At 40.0% G+C, this 23,546-nt stretch overlaps 1 long non-coding RNA gene across 1 annotated transcript; it reads left to right on the top strand.

Moving 5' to 3' along the window:
* The first annotated feature begins 22,058 nt into the window (after positions 1–22,058).
* Positions 22,059–22,768, top strand: LOC124856129. Its single transcript, XR_007035258.1, has 2 exons — positions 22,059–22,630; positions 22,700–22,768. It is a non-coding gene; the product is annotated as an uncharacterized LOC124856129 (long non-coding RNA).
* The last annotated feature ends 778 nt before the right edge of the window (positions 22,769–23,546 follow it).

A 23,546-nucleotide genomic window follows, 5' to 3' on the forward strand; every position in this document is an offset into this window, starting at 1 on the left:
TCTGGTCAGACATTTTATAAACTGTCTATATTTGGGGAGTTCGTGGGTGAGATTACCTTTGTTAAAGTCGCCAACGACGATTACTAAGGAGTCCGGGTTGGTCCGCTCCACACTCAGTATCTGGTCGGCGAGCATGCGCTGTGCGACCTGCACGTTAGCTTGCGGCGGGATGTAAACACCGACCAGGATGAACGAAGCGAACTCACGGGGGGAATAGAAAGGCTTACAGTTTATGATGAAGGATTCCGGGTCTGGAGAACAGTGCTGCTGAATCACTGTTTGATTCTGGTGCTAAGCTATCAGCTTCTTTTGTTATCTTTCACTGCTAACAGCTAATGAAACACCATTAAGCCCCATTTCTCCAGAAAGATTTGGCTCTTTTCTAAAATACTCCCTTAATAATATTTCTTCAAATATTATTTTAATAAATAAAGGCAGCTAATTAGACCCCGTTGAGAATTAGTCATCCAGAAGGTTGGTTTTATTCAGCAGATCATTATTTAAAACATTATTTTATTAAAATAATATTTTATCTGATCTTACATTGTGAACGGTTGTCTAAATGTTTGCTGATTATTACCTAAGTTAGCTTCAAGACTAACTTAACTTCATTTCCAGATTCTTCAAGATAATCCTTGGTTCTCAAACATAAACATTGCATGATAATGTTGCATCACTCTTTTGGTCATAATTATCAATCATCTTTAATCAACTAGTTTATATTGTACATAGTCCATTAGTCTTCATTATTCTTTAATTCTGCTTGGTAGTTTAGTTGGATTATTTTAGCAAAGTAAAGAGTTTGTTGATTGAAATATGTTTGACTTTGAGTTGACTTATTTTTGTTAATAAATTCTTGTATTTTAAGAAATTGTGTGAATTCATTCCATATATGTGCAGAGTTTATGCTGTTCAATAATGTCAGAGCTCGTCTCACACCTTTCTATTTTGTCCTAATACCATCGCCTTACTGGGCTGGTATTCACAGGACAACCCTTAACAGACCCAAATATTATTTGATAAAATATTAAAGTATTAATATTAAATATTCTCAGATTAATAATCACAACAGAGCGTCACATAAACGCATAAAACATGAGACAAAAATCGGATCAAGAGAAAGAAAAGTTAAAATAAAAGCTAAAACATGATAGAGATGATAAATCTTTGACCGTTTTGCGATAAGTTCCAGTCCTGATTTAAAGGAACCAACAGTTTCTGAACATCACCAGTTTTCAGGCAGTTTGTTCCAGAGCTGAGGAGCATAGAAACTAAATGCTGCCTCACCTTGATAAGTTCTGATTCTGGGAACACCGAGTAAAAAGGTCCCTGAAGACATGAGGGGTCTACATGGTTCCTACTACTACAGTAGCTCCATTTAGTGCTTTATGGACCAATAGCAGAATATTAAAATCTATTCTTTGTTAAACAGAGATCCAGTGCAGTGATTTAGGAGCTGGTTCTGATATGATCCATTTTCCTGGTGTTGATCAGGACTCTGGCAGCAGCATTTTGGATGAGCTGCAGCTGCTTGGCTGATTTTTTCAGAGACCAGTAGAGACACCTTGTTGCAGTAATCTGATGCTGGAGATAAAGGCATGCAGGCATGCAGTTTTTTTCTGTTTCCTGTTTAAAAAGGAAACACTTTATTCTGGTGATGTTTCTAAGTAAACTGATTTAGTGACCGATCGGCATTCATGATGACACCAAGGTTTCCTGCTTCATCTTTAGACCCATGAAGTTAAGTTCAGTTTTTATTTCTAACCCTGACTTTTTGGGTTCAAAAACACAAACAAAATTAAGTTTAGTGAATAAATCAAACTGCACCTGACTCTGCACAAACAAAACTGAACAATGAGCATACAGATATTTACCTAAACTCATCTGTGTCAATGCAAAAAGCTTTGGCCACTTCTGTATGCTCCATAGTAGAAGAACACATGGAGCTTTTACTTCACCTGCTGCAGCCACACTGGTGGTGTTAGATGCAGCAGAAGCTGCTCTGGCACCAGTTCCTCTGCTCATATAGTTATAAAATGAGACAAGCAGGGGCTCTTTCTTAATGATCTCACATCAGCACTTTTGATCCTGACAAATACTGGTCATTATGAATCCACCAGTGATGGAGACAGAGAAGAGACTTTCCTGAAGAAAGAGGAAACGCTTGCATTTATGCTAAAAGTGAAAAGAACCAGATTTACTACAGAAGCTATGAATAAAATATATCTGATGTGCTCATGAAAATAGATTTAAACAATTTTCTTTAACATTCCTAGGCTTTTTATTAAATATTCCATGTTCCCAGCAGAATGCTTGCTGTAATAGCACCGTAGGTAAAAAAGAGAATGGGATAACATATCTTTTATCTTTATTTAATCTGCAGAAGCAGTAATAAAGTCTCAGAGAGAAGAGCACACTTCAGTTTCCTCACCTGCTCCCCTCCACAGCCGAATAATGAGACTTCAGGGACAATGAGCGGAGAAGCCAGAACGTTCATGAATGGAAAGTTGTTCCCTGATCGGACAAATCCGGCACTTTATTGGTACAAGCTGATGGTTGGTTAATGGCATGAATACAGATGGATACCAGGTTGTTATTGTCACAGGATAACAGAAAAAGTTTTGGACAGAAGTGAAGAGAGGCACCAGAAATCTGCTTCAGAGCATTGGATCATCTCACCCTGTAACAATGTCACCTTTAAACCTTCCACCGTCCTGCTAATGAGCAGAAAAATGGGCAGGAAAAAAGTGACGGTTCTTTGTTCTATTAAGACCAAAAACATATTTTCTGTGGCTTGTTGAAAATACCTGGATCCTGATATCATCCTGATATGGAAATGCTGCATCATTTACATTATGGGCTGCAATACAACCATAACCTTTCAGAAATCTGACATCAAAAGCCACACAAACTGTGTTCAAATAAAAAATGTTTTTCTATTTTTCATCCTTTTTTTCCTTTTGTTGTTTTTGAAATAGGGACATATGTGCTTTGAAATGAGTTACCATGTAAAAAACACCTTTTTTCATTTTAATAACTATTAATATTTGGTCCAAGACATAAAAATATAAACAAAAAGATGCCACGTGGTTGATGCCCTGAAAAAATTTTGTTCATTCATTATCTTTTTCACTGAGGAAAGAAATGTCAGATTTGCAGAGATTTTGGAAAAGTTTTCTGAAATAATTTTGTGTTATTGGCAATGTTGTGCATGCAACAACAGCCGTGAAGTTTCATGCATGTCTGTTGAACACGAGTGCTCACACACTCTGTGCCTTCATGCACATTTTTTTGTGAGTGGAGAGGAATAATGGGTGTGAGGGAGGATTTGGGGGTACTACAATTCCAAACACAGTGAAAAGCCACTATGTCTTTTGTTTGCATGGCATGACAGGAGACAAAGCTGGCCACAAGTGGGGCTTAACATTCCATTTTGGCGAAAGGAGAGTAAGGCAGCTGGCACGACGGAAAGGCCACATTGTGGATCTGTGGACACCACTAAAAGGGGCAGATTGGGTTTCTGAGGCCACTAGGAATGCATGGGAACTGGACTGAGAATAGAGTGGGGGTGCTCTGAGGGGCAGGGCTGTTGGCTGGGCTTTGATTAGAGACTGTGTGTGTGTGTGTGTGTGCGTGTGTGTGTGTGTGTGTGTGTGTGTGTGTGTGTGTGTGTGTGTGTGTGTGTGTGTGTGTGTGTGTGTGTGTGTGTGCTGGTGAGGGAGAGCTGGCAAGTAGCTAATATACCACTTTTTGCTGACCAACAAATAAAAAAACATCAGGAGAACAATGATTAAAACGTTTTATTTAAATAATGTTCTGGTTGCAGCAAAATACTGCTGGTAATTTCAGTCATTTTGGTACAAATCATGAGAATACCTATGAACACGTACAGTACACTGCTGTCAGTACTCAGAGCTGGCTACCATACCCAGCAAGTCCTGCAACTCACCACCAAAGGCACAACCGTGAGATAACAAATCTAAAGGATTGTGGATTGAGTTTAAACATGGCTGCAGACTCTCTTAATTGCCCAAAAAGTACGAAATGAAAAAAAAAATTGTTTGTTATTGTTCTTCATAATGTAAATCTGTATCTCTTTTATTTGCAAACTTATTTGTTTAGAGCAGCCTTTGACTGTGCTATCTAAACATTATTAGTTAAGTTTTCAGTTCAACAGTCCTTTCATTTTGTTTATTAATTTTTATTTTCTTAATTGTTTGTGTTTGTAAATTATTTAATTACCTTTATGGCACTGTAATGTTCTTTTACTATTATGTCTCTTTCTCTTTTTTCATGTACAGCACTTTGAATTGTCTTGCTGCTGAAATGTGCTATAAATAAACTTGACTATCCTTACCTTGCCTTGCATGTTTTATTAAAACCAACTCTTCATCTGTATTTTTCCTTTTTGACTGAATCTTTGCTTAATACAGATTAAAGTGATACAAAATTGAAGAGTATGATTCAAATATTATGAGAAGATTAAAAAGAAAGGAACATTTAGGGAGTACCCAAGTTAAACCCTTCAGGAAGACTCCACAATAATCAAATGAAATTAAGATCATGATTTGAGGGTGTTTTGGGGTTTTAGTCATTCTTATTTCCTGTTTACGTTTTGGATCTTGTTTCTATTTATTATTTTCCTGGCTGTGCTTTAATTTCTTATCATTGTTTTCTGGTCCATGTTCTGTATGTTATGTTTTACCGATTAGTTTGAATTATTGGACTTCTGTTTTGCCCTAGTCACGTTTTGTTCTCCCTGCACCTGTCAATCTGCAATCAGCTTCATTTGGTCCCCCTGTATCATGTAATCAGACTTGTCATTTCACCTGTACCATGCTCCATATATACACAATCATTCTGTTTTCTCATCGTGGAAACATCACCACTTCTCTTTGTCATCCATGCCTGTAATTGATTTCTTCTTCCACCTTGGAGTGATTTGCTTTGCTTTGCTTTGCTTAAAATAAACCATCTGCATTCTGGGGTTCTCCACCATGCCACTCCTGACAGCTGGTGTCCGGTTTGGGTATTAAAGGGATGAATTATTTTACCTTGTGTTACCTGACTGCCCATTTCTGTTAGCCCCATCTCTACATCATCCATGTTCATGCTGGTTTAGAGCTCATTAATCAGCTCAAAGTATAATTTCTCAATGTGCAAGGACCACAATCGCAAGTCTTCACATCCACAGAACATAAAAACGGTAAAAGATAAGGTCCAGTCTACATGTGTATGTGGGCCCCTCATGGATTTTGTTAGGGCTGGAGGGGTATTCTCATGTGGTCCTGTTAGGGTTGAGCTTGTATTGGCAAAACCATTTGGGCTACTTGGGAGGATCTCAGCTGGGTCTCAAATGATATTCAGAAAATTAGGTTTGAGTAACACTTCTCAGAGCCATGTGCAACCCACTTTTTACCCAGAGATGACCTGGTTCCAGGTCCTAGTGGCCAGAGGAAAGAGTTGAACATAGGTGAACAGATAAAATGAGACAATAGCTTTTTGGCTCCTCTCTTTCTTCACCATGACTGACTGGAGCAGCTCCTGTTTTACTGCAGATGAGGTCCCATCCCATCTACTCATTCGCTGCTCCATCTGACCATTACTCAAGAACAAAAAACCAAGATATGTAAATTCCTCTCCTTGAGACTATCCCCTGAGCCAGAGGAAGGCATCCATCTTTTCCAGTAGAGAACCACATTATCTACCAAAGCAGCGATGACAACCTGAGGTTCCCCAAACCAGACACCCTCCTTTCTGCTACTGTGTTTAAAGATCCTGTCGGGCAGCACCACAAACCAGGTCCGTGACAAGAGACAGCCCTGGCAGAGTACAACCCGCACCGGAAAAAAGCTCAGGTTTGTGCCAGAAATGCAGACAAAGATCTTGCTTTGGGTATAAAAGACCAGGTAGTCCATAACCCCCCTATGATCTTTGGGATCAGTTTGAACCCATTCAATGGTTAACGATTTAAATAAATATTTCATATTTTTTTGGCTTCATATTTAGTGACGTTTTCTAATTTAATGAGGACATATGATTTAAAACAAAATTAATAATATTATTTCAATATTTTTCAGTGTCCTGCACACATGTTGTACTCATCCATGTTCTTTATGGTCAGTTTGACCCCAGGCTGTTTTAGTAGTGAAAACATAAGAAAATTAAATAAAAAAATCATTTTCACACATATGTTTTGGATGATATTGATGTCACTATAACATGAACATGTGCATTATTATACGTGTTTGTTTTTCCTGTTGGCCTGTTCTACAGCTGCTCTGGGTAACGTCACTTCCTGTTTTCGCTGTTGGTAAATTGTTTTGTAATACATAAGCACGTTAAAACACTTACTTTCTGTTGCTACTTTTAACGTTTGGGGACTCTCCGTGTTTACACGGTTTTTCTAGTAGTGGTAAGGTGTCACTAGCTTAGCTTTAGCTCCACCATGGCTACCCGTTCTACTGTTTCTCTCTCTGAGTCTTCTCCTCTCTCCTGCTCTCTGTGTCAGATTGGAGGCGAGGGTGTCGGAATTGGAGGCCCGGCTCCGCGCTGTTGAAAAACCAGCAGATAGCTGAGACCCCTTAGCCAGCGTGGAGCCACCGAGGGTAGCTCCCCGTAGCAGTCCTCCAGCAGAGCCCGCGCAGCCGGGGCTTCAGGCCGGCTGGGTGACAGTACGTAGAAAGCATAGTCCTAGATCCCAGCCCACAGGTCACCATCTGTGTTTCTAACAGATTTTCCCTGCTCAGCGACACACCCGCTGAGAAGCCAACTCTGGTAATTGGCAGCTCCATAGTCAGAAACGTGGCACTAGAGACAACAGCGACCATAGTCAAATGTCTGCCAGGGGCCAGAACGGACGACATCAAATCCTACCTGAAACTGTTGGCTAAGGATCATCGTAAATACAGTAAGATTGTTATTCACGTTGGCGGTAATGACACCCGGTTACGTCAATCGGAGGTCACCAAAGTTAGTGTTGCTTCGGTGTGTAAGTTTGCCAAAACAATGTCGGACTCTGTAATTTTCTCTGGTCCCCTTCCCGATCTGACCAGTGACGACATGTTTAGCCGCATGCTGTCATTCAACCACTGGCTGTCTAGGTGGTGTCCAGAAAACAATGTGGGTTACATTGATAACTGGCGAACATTTTGGGGAAAACCTGGTCTGATTCGGAAGAGACGGCGTCCATCCCACTTTGGATGGAGCAGCTCTTCTTTCTAGGAATCTGGTCGAATTTATTAGTTCTCCAAAACTCTGACAACCCAGGGTTCAGACCAGGAAGCAGGGTCGTAGTTTAACACTCCTCTCTGCAGCTTCTGTACTGCTACCCACCCATTACCCTATTAAGACAGTGTCTTGCCACGGCCAAAATTGAAGAGATTAAAAAATAATCTAAAAGGAGGAAATCAGGAAAATCTCATAAAAATAAACACAACTCAGACCGAAAATAAAAATTAAACAATTAAATGTGAACATAAGATCTCTCTCTTCAAAGACTTTGCTAGTTAGTGACCTGATTTGTGACAATCAGATTGATTTAATTTGCCTCACAGAAACCTGGCTGCAGCAAGAGGATTATGTTACTATAAATGAGTCAACTCCTACTAATTATTTTAATTTTCACATTCCTCGAAATACTGGGCGAGGAGGAGGAGTAGCAACCATCTTTCAGTCCAATTTATTGATTAGTCCCAGACCAATCAATAGCTACAACTCTTTTTAATATTTAATCCTTAGTTTTCCTCATCCAAATTGCAAAGCACTAAAACCACTTCTGTTTGTTGTTTTGTACCGTCCACCAGGCCCTTACTCTCAATTTTTAGATCAGTTTTCAGACCTTTTTTCTGTTTTAGTGTTAAATACAGATAAAGTTATTATAGGGGGGGATTTTAACATTCATGTAGACGCTGAAAGTGATAGCCTAAATATAGCGTTTAATGCTATCTTAGACTCAATTGGCTTTGATCAAAACATTAACAAACCTACCCACCTTTGTCTTCATTCTCTGGACCTTGTGCTGACATATGGAATTGAGTATAAAGACATAACAATATTCTCTCATAACCCTGTCGTGTCTGACCATTTCTTAATAACCTTTGAGTTTAATTTAACCGAGTACTCCATACCTGAAAGAAAATTTCATTATAGTAGATCATTATCAGGCGATGCTGTAACAACCTTTAAAGAATCTGTTCCACTTTTAATTTCCTCATTATCACTGAAAAGCACAATGGAGGGCAATAATTCTGTTTCTGCCCCTTCACAAATTGATTCTCTTGTTCATAGTGTTTCTTCATCATTGAGTGGTGCATTAGACAATGCAGCCCCCTTAAAAAAGAAGGTAATTATTCACAGGAGGCAGGCTCCTTGGTTTAATTCAGAGCTGCGTACTTTAAAGCAAAATGTTACAAAATTGGAGAGAAAATGGCGCTCTACACACCTAGAGGATTCCTACTTAATCTGGAAAAATAGCCTACTGTTGTATAAAAAGACACTTCACCAAACTAGAACAGCTTATTTCTCATCATTAATAGAAGAGAACAAGAATAATCCTAGGTTTCTCTTTAGTACAGTTGCTAAACTTACACAGAGTCATAGCTCTGTTGAGCCATCCATTCTCTTAGCTCTCAGCAGTCATGACTTTATGGGATTCTTCTTAAATAAAATTAATTCTATTAAAAAGAAAATCTTTGACATACTCCTGAAGATGATTACTTCATCCTCAGCAAGTGAGACAACATTGGAAATAACTGCAGAACCTGATTTGTGTTTGGACTGTTTTGATCCTGTGAAGCTTCCTGAGTTATCAGAAATATTAGCTTCATCTAAACCTTCAACTTGTATGTTAGACCCAATCCCAACCAACTTATTTAAGGAAGTGTTCCCTCTGATTACCAGCCCCATTTTAGATATGATTAATCTATCTTTAGTAAATGGATCAGAACCACAGGCTTTTAAGTTAGCTGTAATTAAACCTTTACTTAAGAAACCTTCGCTTGATCGAGATGACTTGAAAAATTACAGACCTATATCCAATCTTCCATTCTTATCTAAAATTCTTGAGAAACTAGTTGCTAATCAAATGTGTGAACATTTATACAACAATGACCTGTTTGAAGAGTTTCAGTCAGGTTTCAGAGCTCATCATAGCACTGAAACAGCTCTGCTGAAAGTCACTAATGATATTCTTATGACCTCAGATAATGGACTTGTGTCTGTTCTGGTTCTGTTAGATCTCAGTGCTGCATTTGATCCAGTCGACCATAATATTCTCTTAAAAAGGCTGGAATATGTTGTAGGGATCAGGGAAACAGCTCTAGGCTGGTTTAAATCTTATCTGTCTGACAGATTCCACTTTGTTCATGTAAATGATAAATCATCTTTAAACTCCAGGGTTAATTGTGGAGTACCACAAGGTTCAGTACTTGGGCCAATTCTATTTACTATATATATGCTTCCAATAGGTCAAATTATCAGGCAGCATAGGATACATTTTCACTGTTACACTGATGATACTCAGCTTTACTTATCCATAAATCCTGATGAGCCCAACCAGTTAGATAGACTACAAGCATGTCTTGAAGATATAAAAACTTGGATGACGTTAAATTTTTTCCTTCTAAATTCAGACAAGACAGAAGTTGTCGTCTTTGGACCGGAGGCTTTAAAAAAGAAACTGCTTAGTCAATCACTTAACCTGGATGGCATTAAATTGACCTCCAGTAATAAAGTAAAAAACCTTGGTGTTATTTTTGACCAGGACATGTCATTTAAATCCCATATTAAACAGGTTTCTAGGATTTCCTTCTTTCATCTCCGGAACATTGCCAAAATTAGAAATATCCTATCCAGGAGTGACACTGAAAAACTAGTCCATGCATTTGTTACTTCAAGGCTGGACTATTGTAATTCTTTACTATCAGGATGTCCACAAAATGCAGTTAAAAGCCTTCAGCTTATTCAAAATGCTGCAGCAAGAGTTCTGATGAAAATTAAAAAGAGAGATCACATTTCTTCTATTTTAGCTTCCCTTCATTGGCTCCCTGTTAAATCCAGAATAGAATTTAAAATTCTCCTCCTCACATATAAAGCCCTTAATGATCTAGCTCCATCATACATCAGAGATCTGATTGGTCCATATGTTCCTAACAGAGCACTACGTTCTCAGACTGCAGGTTTACTGGTGGTTCCTAGAGTCTCTAGAAGTAGAATGGGAGGCAGATCCTTTAGTTATCAGGCTCCTCTCCTGTGGAACCAGCTCCCAGTTTTAGTCCGTGAGGCAGACACCCTGTCTACTATTAAGGCTAGGCTTAAAACTTTCCTTTTTGATAAAGCTTATAGTTAGAGTGGCTTAGTTTTACTTTACTCCAACCAACAGGGAGGGAGCCTTCCTCCCTCCCTGTTGGTTGGAGTAAGGGGGAGTCAGGTTTAGCCTAAACCGGCTCAGTTATGGTTGAGGTGCAAACACACCCTCCATTTCTGCTACCTGTATGACCTCCTTCTCTTTTCCAATGGTTATAATCAGTCTGACAGAAAGAGGTATCCCAATCCTTGTGGTTTTTAGTATAACAATGACCATCAGTGGGACCCTTTGTGAGGTTCCTTGAGACGACATTGTTGTAAATAAGCGCCGTTTAACTAAATAATCTGAACTGAAACTATCTGTGTAGTTATGCTGCTATAGGCTTAGGCTGCTGGAGGACATAATGACCACTTTCACCCTCTTCACTACATTCTCACACTACTCTCCAATTCTGCATTATTTGCTGTTATTTCAGCTTTTAACTTTATGTTATCTCTCTTTTCTCTTCCTAGAAGCTACACCTGGCCTGACTCTGTGTCTACCTGTGACACCTTTCTGGAGAGGGGAATCGTCCAAGCTTCTGCTGGCAACAACTTAATGCTCACCTTCTACAGATGATCCACATAGCCCTGTCTTTTAGTGTTTAACCCTTTCTCTCTCCCTAGACATGGCTACTGACTGAGCTTCTACTGTAACTAACTCTATGTGCTCTCTTTCAGACTCTAACCTTGAAAACTGGATCAGAGTTGATCTGTTCTTTCTTTCTAGATGAAACGACTAAAGGAGCTACATCCATTAACATTTACTTTTCCTTCCCATAGAAAGTACTCCTGGATCAGTGCTTCTTTGTTCTCTTTGTGTCTCTGCTCTGTTCTCTCAAACCTCCAGTCGGTCGTGGCAGATGGCCGCTCACACTGAGCCTGGTTCTGGTTCTGCTGGAGGTTTCTTCCTGTTAAAAGGGAGTTTTTCCTCTCCACTGTCGCTACATGCATGCTCAGTATGAGGGATTGCTGCAAAGTCAACACCAGTGACTGTCCACTGTCTCTACATGCTCATCCAGGAGGAGTGAATGCTGCAAGTCACTGACTGGATGCAATCTGCTGGGTTTCCTTAGATAGAAAAACTTTTTATCCAATTTGAATAAAAAGCTAACTCCGACTGAACTGTTCAATGGTTACGATTAATTGGAATGTATGAACCTGACTGTTGTGAAGAACCTTGAGACGACGTGTTGTGAATTGGCGCTATATAAATAAACTGAATTTAATTTAATTGAATTGAAATATTCAGCAAACGTCATGGCCCAAACAGCATGTAACCATAATTATAGCAGTGCATGAACAACTGATAGTTCACACGACATAGAGAAGAGGAAACATTGCGAGACGTTTGATATTTCCCATGCTGTGGGGGTGGGAAAATTCTGTGACCCCTGAAGATATTGATACTTTATACTAATTAAGTCTGGAGCTAACATATATGAAAGCTTGTACAGCAGCTTCAAGTCAAAATGTGAAGCAACAGCAGGTCTTTGGACTGATGACATTGGAAGAAAAATATTTCAGCCATGTCTATAAACATATTCCATATTTTCTTGCTTGTTATACAATTGATTGACAGAGAAACAAGCCGACGAGGGCATGAGAAGCTAGCAGCAATTGTGTTTGATTTTCCTGGGGTCAAATTTATCCTAAACATAAAACATGTTACATTCTTGATAAAAGAAATTGATTTTCATTCCAAAATGTATATATCACAAAATATTTAATAATATAAAGCCATTAGAACAACAAAAATTTATCAAGTCAACAAAGAAACATAACGTACCTGACACATAAACTTGGGGAACAGATTTAATTTTGATCATTGTAGGTTTAAATTGCTGGGGTCAAATTGGCCCAAAAGATTAAAGATATTAGTAAATTGTAAAGTTCATAGTAGGGTTAAAAACCTGCCAGCTACCCTATTCTCTCACAACATCCCACATATAAAACAGTAAGGGACATGGTTGTGAGTTTTCTTCAAGACAGATGTCAAGCAGGCAACCAAACACTCATAACCCCTCAGCAATTCTGCAAGTTCAAACTAGAAGCTGACATTTTTTCGGGAGTCCCACGGGTCACGGGATTCCCACGGGAATCCTGCGGGACGAGAGACAGCATCAGTAAAGATCCCGTGATTGGGACGGTACAGGATAAAACATGAACTGGAGAAGACGGGAGCGGGAGCTAACCAATAAGAGGGAAAATAAACTAGGATCAATTGTCTTCGGAAATGTAAAACTGAGACTTTGTTATAAACTTTAAGAAAAAAAAACTTGGATCGACGCCGCCATTGTGTAGTTTTTTTCCAAGAAGCATAGACTATAATGCGAGTCAAACGAACTACACGACCCACAAGCCAACAGTGCTTCTGATTGGTGTTTTCCACCTGCGTTCAGGATGGAGGGAGCAAACGCAGGTGGAGAACTGGACGTGGTAAAATTATATTTGTAACGTAAAGTCAGAAGTAAGGACTTATCTATTAAACTCATAGAGCTGACAGAAAAGTCGCAAATATTACCGAACTTCAGGAGAGTTGAATGTAGCGGTTTTAACACGCAGTCTGCTGCTTGTAAAACGTGTTTAGTTGTAATCAAGTTCACCAGTGATTAAGGGACACTTGTAAGACAAATTCTGGGTTAAATCAACCCTGCATCTCTTCATTCATCAAACGAAAAGTACCATCATGTGTCAAGTCTCATCTGACCAACAAAACTGCTGCATGTGCTGTAAAGATTTTAGAGGTAAGGTACGGAAGCCCGTGAGGGGACATGGGGAAATTTATTACTTTTGCGTCTCCACGCAATACTTTTGCGTTCGGCATTTTTGAACAACACCACAGATGACAAACTGCTCATAAAACAAACACTGATATGTCATTGATATGGTTTATTTGTCATATGCAGGTTAACACGCAGTCAACAATGCGATGAAATGTTTAGGATAAGAAGAACCGTTCAAATCACGATAAAAACAAAAACACTAATGGCGTACAAAAAAGTACACATCATGCAGCAGTAATAAGGAAATAAAGTGTCACAGATGTGGTTTCGTGCAGTTTTATGGTCCAGAGTTCAGTAGTTTGTTTGACAGCTTGTGGATAAAGTCTGATTGAAGATCATTTTATTTAAGGCTAATTTCAAAATAAAACTCAATAAATCTCAAAACGGGTGTAGTGTTTGTTTCATTTTTGCAGTTATCTGGTTTGGAAACTATCCCACAAAGTATTGCGAAATAACGCAAAGACTATTGCCTGGGGACACAAAAAGAGAAAAAATCCCCTTGTCCCCTAGCGGACTCCGTATAGAAAGGCTTCATCAAGGGAAGATATTAAATAAATATGTTGTGAAATAGAAAAAAATTGAATGTACCATTAAATGTACAATTTATTTAATACATCATTAAATATTAAGTGTACCACTAATTACGTCATGTCGTCTTTAAAATTATACTTAATTATTCAGTGGCACATTTAATTGCATAATAGTCCATTTCATGATATAATGGTACATTTATTGTTTCTAATGATGTATTAAATAAATAAATGGTACCTTTAATTTAGTGGCACATTTAATGTTACATTTCTTTCATGTTACATTTACTTCCCTTATGGGACATTCACAACATTTATTTATTTAATGATGATTTTATTGTATTAATTGTGTCCAGTTTGACCCTCCATTCTTGATGCCTGTATAGGAGGTCATGTCAGAATTTAAATCAGGTGTTCTGGAGCAGAAACACATCTAAAACCTGCAGGGAAGGGGTCCCTGAGGACCAGGGCTGTGAACCATTGAGGTACAGTTTCTAAATTGTGAAGGTAATGCCTTTTTGGCCTTTTGTTCACCAAGTACAGTTCTCTTACTAGGTGCATTTTTCTTTCGTTTCAGCAATTTGAAACATAAAAGTGATGTCATTGTTCAAAGGAAACAATCACTTAATAAATATGTGTAAAATACAACTATGTACATTTTGTTTATTCAGCTAAGATAGGCATGGTCTGTTTCCTTGTTTGATATTTTATTATTTCTTCATTATTATTCTTTTTACTTTAACTGGCCTTTACTACAACTAAAAACAGGGACCTAACTGGTCCTTCAAAGAAATTGCCAAAAGACTAAATGAAGAAAACAAAAATGGGAGCAGGATGGGAGTGGGAGTCAATTTACCAGGAGTGGGACGGGACAGGATTTTTTTCGTTATGCTGGCCTGGGATTGGGATGGGACAAGACATTTTTCTGTGGGAGCGGGATGGGACAGGAGAGAAAATCCACTCCCGTGTCACCCTCTAGTTCAAACATCTATCTGCTACCTGTACCAAGCCACGTCCTGAAAGTTCTCCTTTTCCAGCTTCAACAACTGTCCACCATATTCTTCTCTATTTGCTGTAGTGATGTCAACTCAGATGTTATGTCCCCAGCTTTCCTCGGGCCATGAGAGAAATTCTCCAGGAGGTGAGATTTAAAGAACTGAAGAACACCGTTCAGGCATTCTCCGTTCAGCCTCCCCAATTATTTGGATTTACCAGGACATTGGGCAGACGATCAGTTACACATCAGGGTTCAACAGGGTCCATCAGTTGACAGCTCTGCCCATATCTGTGACATTTTGTATGTGCAGCACATAATGCCACCGGCCTGCAGATGCATTTATAAATGCAATCCTCATTTTTATTAATATTCCATTTGAAGCTCAGAAGTCTAACAACTAACATCACTCAGGTTCATATTGGAAGGTCATCGGCGCCCTTCCAGGTACTGCCATCATTGCCCACATGGACACTGTGTCCCACAGGTCCCACAGGAGCATAACAGAATCTGCAGATGTCACCTCCTCCGGGACACCTTTCAGAGACCCCAGGGGTCGTAACATATGGAGTGTGCATTATTATACTTGTTTGTAAAAGATGAATAATTACTAAATCTAAGTCTTAAGGAAAATCAAAGTCCATAGCTTCATTATGAGTGTTTTGGAGAGTTTGTTTGTGTTGTGGCTCCTGTTTTAGCCACAGATTCCGATTAATGGACTGTAGCCTTTTGTATTAAAACTGAGAATTCAGCTCCCATTCCTGAAAGGCAGTAAAGTGCAGTTATAAACAATCACATACAGCAGCTGTTGTATCATTCATGAAACTTCTCCCACACAGGATTCTGATGTAATTTTCTTGTCCTTCTATTTCTCTGAGTGCAGAAAGAAAGGAAGAAACTCAAGCATTAAGATGTAAAGAGGGGAAAAGGAGAGAAACAGTGAGAAGGAAAAAGAGAACGACAGCTTCCCATTGACTTTCTGTGGACTTGGAAGGAAGGGAAGAAAACAAATTAGGGGGAGAACAGAGCAGGATAAAAGAGGGACCTCATGTTGATTAGCCTGGGCAGACATGAATACCAATGAACAGAGTGTGTACCAGCATTGCACATGTAAATCTTTGAGAAAACCCGCTGGAACGATCTGCCTTCTTAACTGAGCTGCAGTTGGATGCCAACTCTTTGTTCTCCACACCTCCAGCACCCATCCCTCTGTGCCCAGTGGATATCAGATACAAACCATGAAAAGGTTAACTGTACCACACTGACAGTTGAGAAAAAGGAAACAGACAGGTATTTGTGCTAACAATTACCCTTTTTCATTTAGTCTGTTTTGTGTTCTTTGAACTGTACAGCAGGCCACACCTACTCTCCATCTCCCCTGAGCAATCTCTGAAGAAGAGTTCACTGTTTTGTTGAAGCAGGAGAGGATACCCCTTATTGATCAGCACAGCCTGGTACAAATATAAATGGAATATTTATAGCTCAGCCAGAGGCAAATAAATTTCTCTGGGACAGTGTATTTGCCAACATGGCTAAACAGGTGAAGAACTAGCAAAGTGGCAAACAACACAAGAGCTAAACTGGCATCATGACATGATTTTATATACAGTACACAGATGTGTACTGTATATAAACCTCTCAGCTACAGATTTTGTGTTGAAGGGTCCCCTGGTTTTAATTATTGTGCCAAGTGATCAGATGCAAATCGATTCATTACAAAATTACTTATTGTCTTAAACTACTACAAATAGCTTTTGCTATTTTTGCCCAAACTGACCCAATAATTTTGTACAGTCATATCATCAGCACAGGTGAAGCTGTGAAAGAGTCCAGTGGAAATCACTCCATCTAATCATCTGCTTGCTATAAGAGGAGCAGATGTGCTGAGATCCTTATCTTCTTCTTTTAGCAACAGTTACCTCCGGAGAAAAGCTGCATCAACAGTTTGTATCAAGAAAGCCTCACATGCAGGAAACTGCCACTGAAACATGCTGTAGCTCAAAGAACAGTTTTCTGGATCCTCAAAAAGTCCAAGCTAAGGGGTTCAGCTGCAGAGGCATAGGGTGTCCAGCAAGATCCAAGACAATCTCCTGCAGATTCCACTTGTCATTACTTTTCATTTAGAGCTATTCATTCTGGGTGAAACAGCGCCCTCTCGTGGAGGCGGGCTGTAATAAACGCAGCGTGCACAGGGGTTTCGTTATGGGCATGAGGTGAGTTCACTTAGGTTAGCACAGTGTTGTGTGTTACTGTCTAATGCTCTTTATATGCTTACTGGCTAACTGCATGATGTCCTTATATCAATTTGGACACTAATCAGTTGCTTATTTTACAATAGAAGCGATAAATAACACAATAATGGACTTAATACACACATAGAAAATGACCGCTAGCTTGCTGCTAATGTAACATGCTATTCCTTGGAAGGTGCTGTAACTGCTGTGATGAGCCCATGATTCCTGACCAGTAAATATTCTGGTCCATGCAGATAAACAGTATTTAATCTCATCCAGTCTGTCTCCTGGCTAGTGTTCACCATTTCATCCATCTCAGTGTGGTTTGGATCATCCACCAAACAGGACAGGTCCAGACTGCAAAGAACAATCAGGTCTGTAGAGAGAATCATCAGGGCTGACCTTCCCTCCATCCAAGACTTATATATCCAGGGTCAGGAAAAAGGCAGCTAACATCTCTGCAGACCCCACACACCCTGCACACAAAGTGTTCAGACTTTTACCTTCAGGTGGCGCTACAGAGCACTGTCTGGTAAAACCAGCCCCCACAGAGACAGTTTCTTCCCTCAAGCTGTTTCTATGATGAACACTTGACAGTCAGAGCTCCAGAACAACACCATGCATACTTGGACCTACCTCACATTATATCATATTGTAAAGTCAATTGTGTACAGGTCCTTCTCAAAATATTAGCATATTGTGATAAAGTTCATTATTTTCCATAATGTCATGATGAAAATTTAACATTCATATATTTTAGATTTATTCCACACTAACTGAAATATTTCAGGTCTTTTATTGTCTTAATACGGATGATTTTGGCATACAGCTCATGAAAACCCAAAATTCCTATCTCACAAAATTAGCATATTTCATCCGACCAATAAAAGAAAAGTGTTTTTAATACAAAAAACGTCAACCTTCAAATAATCATGTACAGTTATGCACTCAATACTTGGTCGGGAATCCTTTGGCAGAAATGACTGCTTCAATGCGGCGTGGCATGGAGGCAATCAGCCTGTGGCACTGCTGAGGTCTTATGGAGGCCCAGGATGCTTCGATAGCGGCCTTTAGCTCATCCAGAGTGTTGGGTCTTGAGTCTCTCAACGTTCTCTTCACAATATCCCACAGATTCTCTATGGGGTTCAGGTCAGGAGAGTTGGCAGGCCAATTGAGCACAGTGATACCATGGTCAGTAAACCATTTACCAGTGGTTTTGGCACTGTGAGCAGGTGCCAGGTCGTGCTGAAAAATGAAATCTTCATCTCCATAAAGCTTTTCAGCAGATGGAAGCATGAAGTGCTCCAAAATCTCCTGATAGCTAGCTGCATTGACCCTGCCCTTGATAAAACACAGTGGACCAACACCAGCAGCTGACACGGCACCCCAGACCATCACTGACTGTGGGTACTTGACACTGGACTTCTGGCATTTTGGCATTTCCTTCTCCCCAGTCTTCCTCCAGACTCTGGCACCTTGATTTCCGAATGACATGCAGAATTTGCTTTCATCCGAAAAAAGTACTTTGGACCACTGAGCAACAGTCCAGTGCTGCTTCTCTGTAGCCCAGGTCAGGCGCTTCTGCCGCTGTTTCTGGTTCAAAAGTGGCTTGACCTGGGGAATGCGGCACCTGTAGCCCATTTCCTGCACACGCCTGTGCACGGTGGCTCTGGATGTTTCTACTCCAGACTCAGTCCACTGCTTCCGCAGGTCCCCCAAGGTCTGGAATCGGCCCTTCTCCACAATCTTCCTCAGGGTCCGGTCACCTCTTCTCGTTGTGCAGCGTTTTCTGCCACACTTTTTCCTTCCCACAGACTTCCCATTGAGGTGCCTTGATACAGCACTCTGGGAACAGCCTATTCGTTCAGAAATGTCTTTCTGTGTCTTACCCTCTTGCTTGAGGGTGTCAATAGTGGCCTTCTGGACAGCAGTCAGGTCGGCAGTCTTACCCATGATTGGGGTTTTGAGTGATGAACCAGGCTGGGAGTTTTAAAGGCCTCAGGAATCTTTTGCAGGTGTTTAGAGTTAACTCGTTGATTCAGATGATTAGGTTCATAGCTCGTTTAGAGACCCTTTTAATGATATGCTAATTTTGTGAGATAGGAATTTTGGGTTTTCATGAGCTGTATGCCAAAATCATCCGTATTAAGACAATAAAAGACCTGAAATATTTCAGTTAGTGTGCAATGAATCTAAAATATATGAATGTTACATTTTCATCATTACATTATGGAAAATAATGAACTTTATCACAATATGCTAATATTTTGAGAAGGACCTGTATATTTATACATTTAAATAAGATATTATTTATTATTGAGAGCAAAGTTTACCGGAGTCAAATTCATTGTTTGTCTGTACAAACCTGGCAATAAAGGTGATTCTGATTCTGATTTAACACAGTTAACTACAGTAATACGAAAGACAGAACAGTTACTTTTCAGACAGAGCAGAAAAAACTGAGAAGAAGTTCAACACAGTTACACAGAACCAAGGAACCCAATTCTGCCCAAGATCAGTTCCATTGGTAAGAAACTGCATCAAATCTTTGTGACACCAACATGTGCAGGTTTACTGGTGGTTCCTAGAGTCTCTAGAAGTAGAATGGGAGGCAGATCCTTTAGTTATCAGGCTCCTCTCCTGTGGAACCAGCTCCCAGTTTTAGTCCGTGAGGCAGACACCCTGTCTACTTTTAAGGCTAGGCTTAAAACTTTCCTTTTTGATAAAGCTTATAGTTAGAGTGGCTTAGTTTATCCTGAGCTATCTCTGTAGTTATGCTGCTATAGGTTTAGGCTGCTGGAGGACATAATGACCACTTTCACTCTCTCTGCTACATTCTCATACTACTCTCCAGCTATGCAGTTATGGGATTTACTTCAAATGTATGTTATTGACTTTGAAAATGTCTGTATGATTGGATTGAACTGACTACATATTTCCATACACAAAATGGATTTTACCTTTTTAAGTTTTTTCGTAAAGTGTCTTGAGACATTTGCAGTGAATCGGAGATATGTATGACGGTCTGTATGACTGGAAAAGCGCTATATAAGTTCAGTCCATTTACCATATGTAGATAAACTGAACAGTCAACAGGCATGCCCCAAAGTTCAACACGCAAAACTAAACCTAAGCCATGAGACAACTAGAATACATCAAATTGTTTTTTTATAGTTCTGTTCTTGCATTAGTGACTATTTGTATAAACTAATACTTAGACTCGGCACATAAGTCAGTTTTCTGGATTGATGCAATGCTGTTGTATCTTTTCAAGCTCTGCATTATTAAATATCATATTTGATCATTAAAACTCCATGAGTAGGGTGGGTTCATTGAGACAGAAAAAAACAGCTGAAAGAGACAGGAAGAAAACTGAAGGAACGAAGCAACAAAGCGAGTCAAAGATGCACTGAGCGGCAAGCTTTACAGGTATTATTAGCTTCCATTGATTGCAGAGCACTCCACCACTTTTCCAAATGGCTCCAACTACAATCCGTCTTTTCTTCTGACTCCTTTACTGAAATATTTTTGAAAGCTTCTTGTGTTTCCTGTCTGTGCTCACTGTGCATCATCATTTACATCCTGATATGTGAATGAGGAAAGTTATCTCTGGATCATTCAGGTCAGCACAGAAACACATGAGGTCATTTGAGAATATTCCAATGCAACAGCATTCTTTATGAGAGGTTTTATATTAAAGAGCTTGTTACAGTTGCAGAGTTTTTCTGTATTATTTTGTTGATGCCTGCTGAAACCTTCAATATTACTTTAATTTGATGTTACTATCACAATATGGCTGATCTTTTAGAATATCTTTGAAACAGTAATATAGAATCATTAAAGTGACCCAGATTTACTCAGTGTAAATTCTGTAGACAGAGCCAAAAAGCAGACAGAATGAATGGGTAAAAGAACAGGTGATAATTATCATGACAGAAGGTGGACAGATTGCAGCCCACTGCATTTCTGAGTTAATGGGAATTCAACAAAAAACAACATTTAAATCCAACATCTATTTTTATATTTTTTATTAAATTGGTTTAGATTCATTCTCAATATTTTTCTTAAGGAATAAGGGAAACCAATTAATTGTGTTGCCAAGAGAAAATCAGACTGAATATATACTGCTCAAAAATATAAAGGGAACCCTCAAATAACACATCCTAGATCTGAATGAATGAAATATTCTCATTGAATACTTTGTTCTGTACAAAGTTGAATGTTCTGACAACAAAATCAGACCAAAATCATCAATGGAAATCAAATTTATTAACCAATGGAGGCCTGGATTTGGAGTCACACACAAAATTAAAGTGGAAAAACTCACTACAGGCTGATCCAACTTTGATGTAATGTCCTTAAAACAAGTTAAAATGAGGCTCAGTATTGTGTGTGACCTCCACGTGTCTGTATGACCTCCCTACAACGCCTGGAGATGCTCCTGATGAGACGGTGGATGGTCTCCTGAGGGATCTCCTCCCAGACCTGAACTAAAGCATCCACCAACTCATGGACAGTCTGTGGTGCAACGTGACGTTGGTGGATGGAGCGAGACATGGTGTCCCAGATGTGCTCAGTCGGACTCAGGTCTGGGGAACGGGTGGGCCAGTCCATAGCTTCAATGTCTTCATCTTGCAGGAACTGCTGACACACTCCAGCCACATGAGGTCTAGCATTGTCCTGCATTAGGAGGAACCCAGGGCCAACCGCACCAGCATATGGTCTCACAAGGGGTCTGAGGATCTCATCTCGGTAACTAATGGCAGTCAGACTACCTCTGGCGAGCACATGGAGGGCCGTGCAGCCCTCCAAAGAAATGTCACCCCACACCATTACTGACCCACTGCCAAACCGGTCATACCGAAAGAAGTTGCAGGCAGCAGATTGCTCTCCACGGTGTCTCCAGACTCTGTCACGTCTGTCACACGTGCTCAGTGTGAACCTGCTTTCATCTGTGAAGAGTACAGGGGGCCAGTGGTGAATTTGCCAATCCTGGTGTTCTCTGGCAAATGCGGAGTCGGTTTCTAAACATTTGTGCAGACACATGCACATTTGTGGCCTGCTGGAGGTCATTTTGCAGGGCTCTGGCAGTGCTCCTTCTGTCCTTCCTTGCACAAAGGCGGAGGTAGCTGATGGGACCCACAGCCATGGATTGCAACATTAAAATCCGGTACAGACTTTTCTGGAACTTTCAAAATAAATTGCATTAACCTACTTCTGGCACAGCCAGGGAAAGGGGTACTTCCCATGATTGTCAGAGTCTGGTTGCCTCTGTGCCTGCTGCTTCCTTTTTCCACCTCTAGGGGCTGTGGAGCTGGAGGACCGAAGGTGTGACAGGTGTTCTTCATTGACTCATCAGTTCAGAGGACTATATGAGGGCGGCTCACCTGCACTTCTGTGCCTGAGTGTTTTTGCCCTTCGTGGTAGTACTCCCTGGCCATATTACCTTGTATCTTGTGATTGTTTTATGAGGATTTTTACTAACAGTCTGTTTACCTTGTCTTAGGCACCTCAGCTCTGCTCCTTGTTTGGTATCTCAAGAAAACCTCTGTTCACAGTCTGGACTCTGGATTCATTCCATGCAGCGGACCGCCTTGGATACCTCTCTGTCTGGTTAAGCGAACCCTGTCCACGCTCCTACGGTTCTTCCTGGATCATCAAGAAGCCCCAACGGAATCAGAACTACCTCACTGTCCCAGATTAGCAACAATCTCCCTCCTGGCGGATCGTTCCACCCGAATAGTAAGCCTAACCCCAGAATTAGCAAGTCTGTATCCCGATCTGAACTTACCTTGTTGTTTTCCCTTCCAGTCAGACGGCCTTCCTGGAAACTTCACTCCTTGTACATTTCACAAATTGTTAATAAATTCTTTAAACATTTCTCTGTTTGAGTGTTCTCTGCATGTGGGTCAAATCAGCCTTAAAAACGATGACATTGATGCCACTGTCTGTATAAAAGCACGCCCGTTCCAAGGAATCAATCTCTTTTACGTGGGTCACCCAAGGGCCTGGACAGAGAGACCCAGCTCGCTAATGTCTCTTTGCTGGTGTAACCCAGTCCAAAATAAAGGTATTTTGGATTGAATTAAGTTCATGAAAGGAGTAATAATTTAGACTGTGTTAAAAATGTGGTCTTATATATGTTAAAATTGTTATAAATAAGTTTAAAAAACGGTGCTTGTAAGTACTTAAAATACTATGGTATAAGAAGTTAAAGAATTTACAAATATGTAGTTTAAACACGTTTTTATAAATATGTAATCTTCATTATATTTTGTTTTGAAGAGCTCATGTTTATAAGAGGAAGGGGCGTAGAGCCAAACAAATTTACCAGTCCGTGATTGGTCAAAGACCAGGAAGTAATCTACAGCAGGAGAGAGCTTGACCGCGCTGGAAAAGAAACGTGGCAAAGATATGAAAAACGGGTGTTTGCTGATATTTTAGACTTTTCAACTCGATAGTCTGACGCTTCTCTACCCTTAAGTTTGAAGCTACTGTGATTATTTCAACCTGGAATTTGCTGTACAGTAGTTGTGAGTTTTTATTTATTGTTCGCTAATGCATTAGCATTCATTAACAGAGTGGATGGACTTGGAGTACTGTAAGCTAAATCGGCTAGCAGAAGAAGACTTAGCTCATGTTTCTGTCGTGGGAGCTT

This window comes from Girardinichthys multiradiatus, chromosome 20 (genome assembly GCF_021462225.1).
Source record: "Girardinichthys multiradiatus isolate DD_20200921_A chromosome 20, DD_fGirMul_XY1, whole genome shotgun sequence".
Taxonomy (NCBI): domain Eukaryota; kingdom Metazoa; phylum Chordata; class Actinopteri; order Cyprinodontiformes; family Goodeidae; genus Girardinichthys; species Girardinichthys multiradiatus.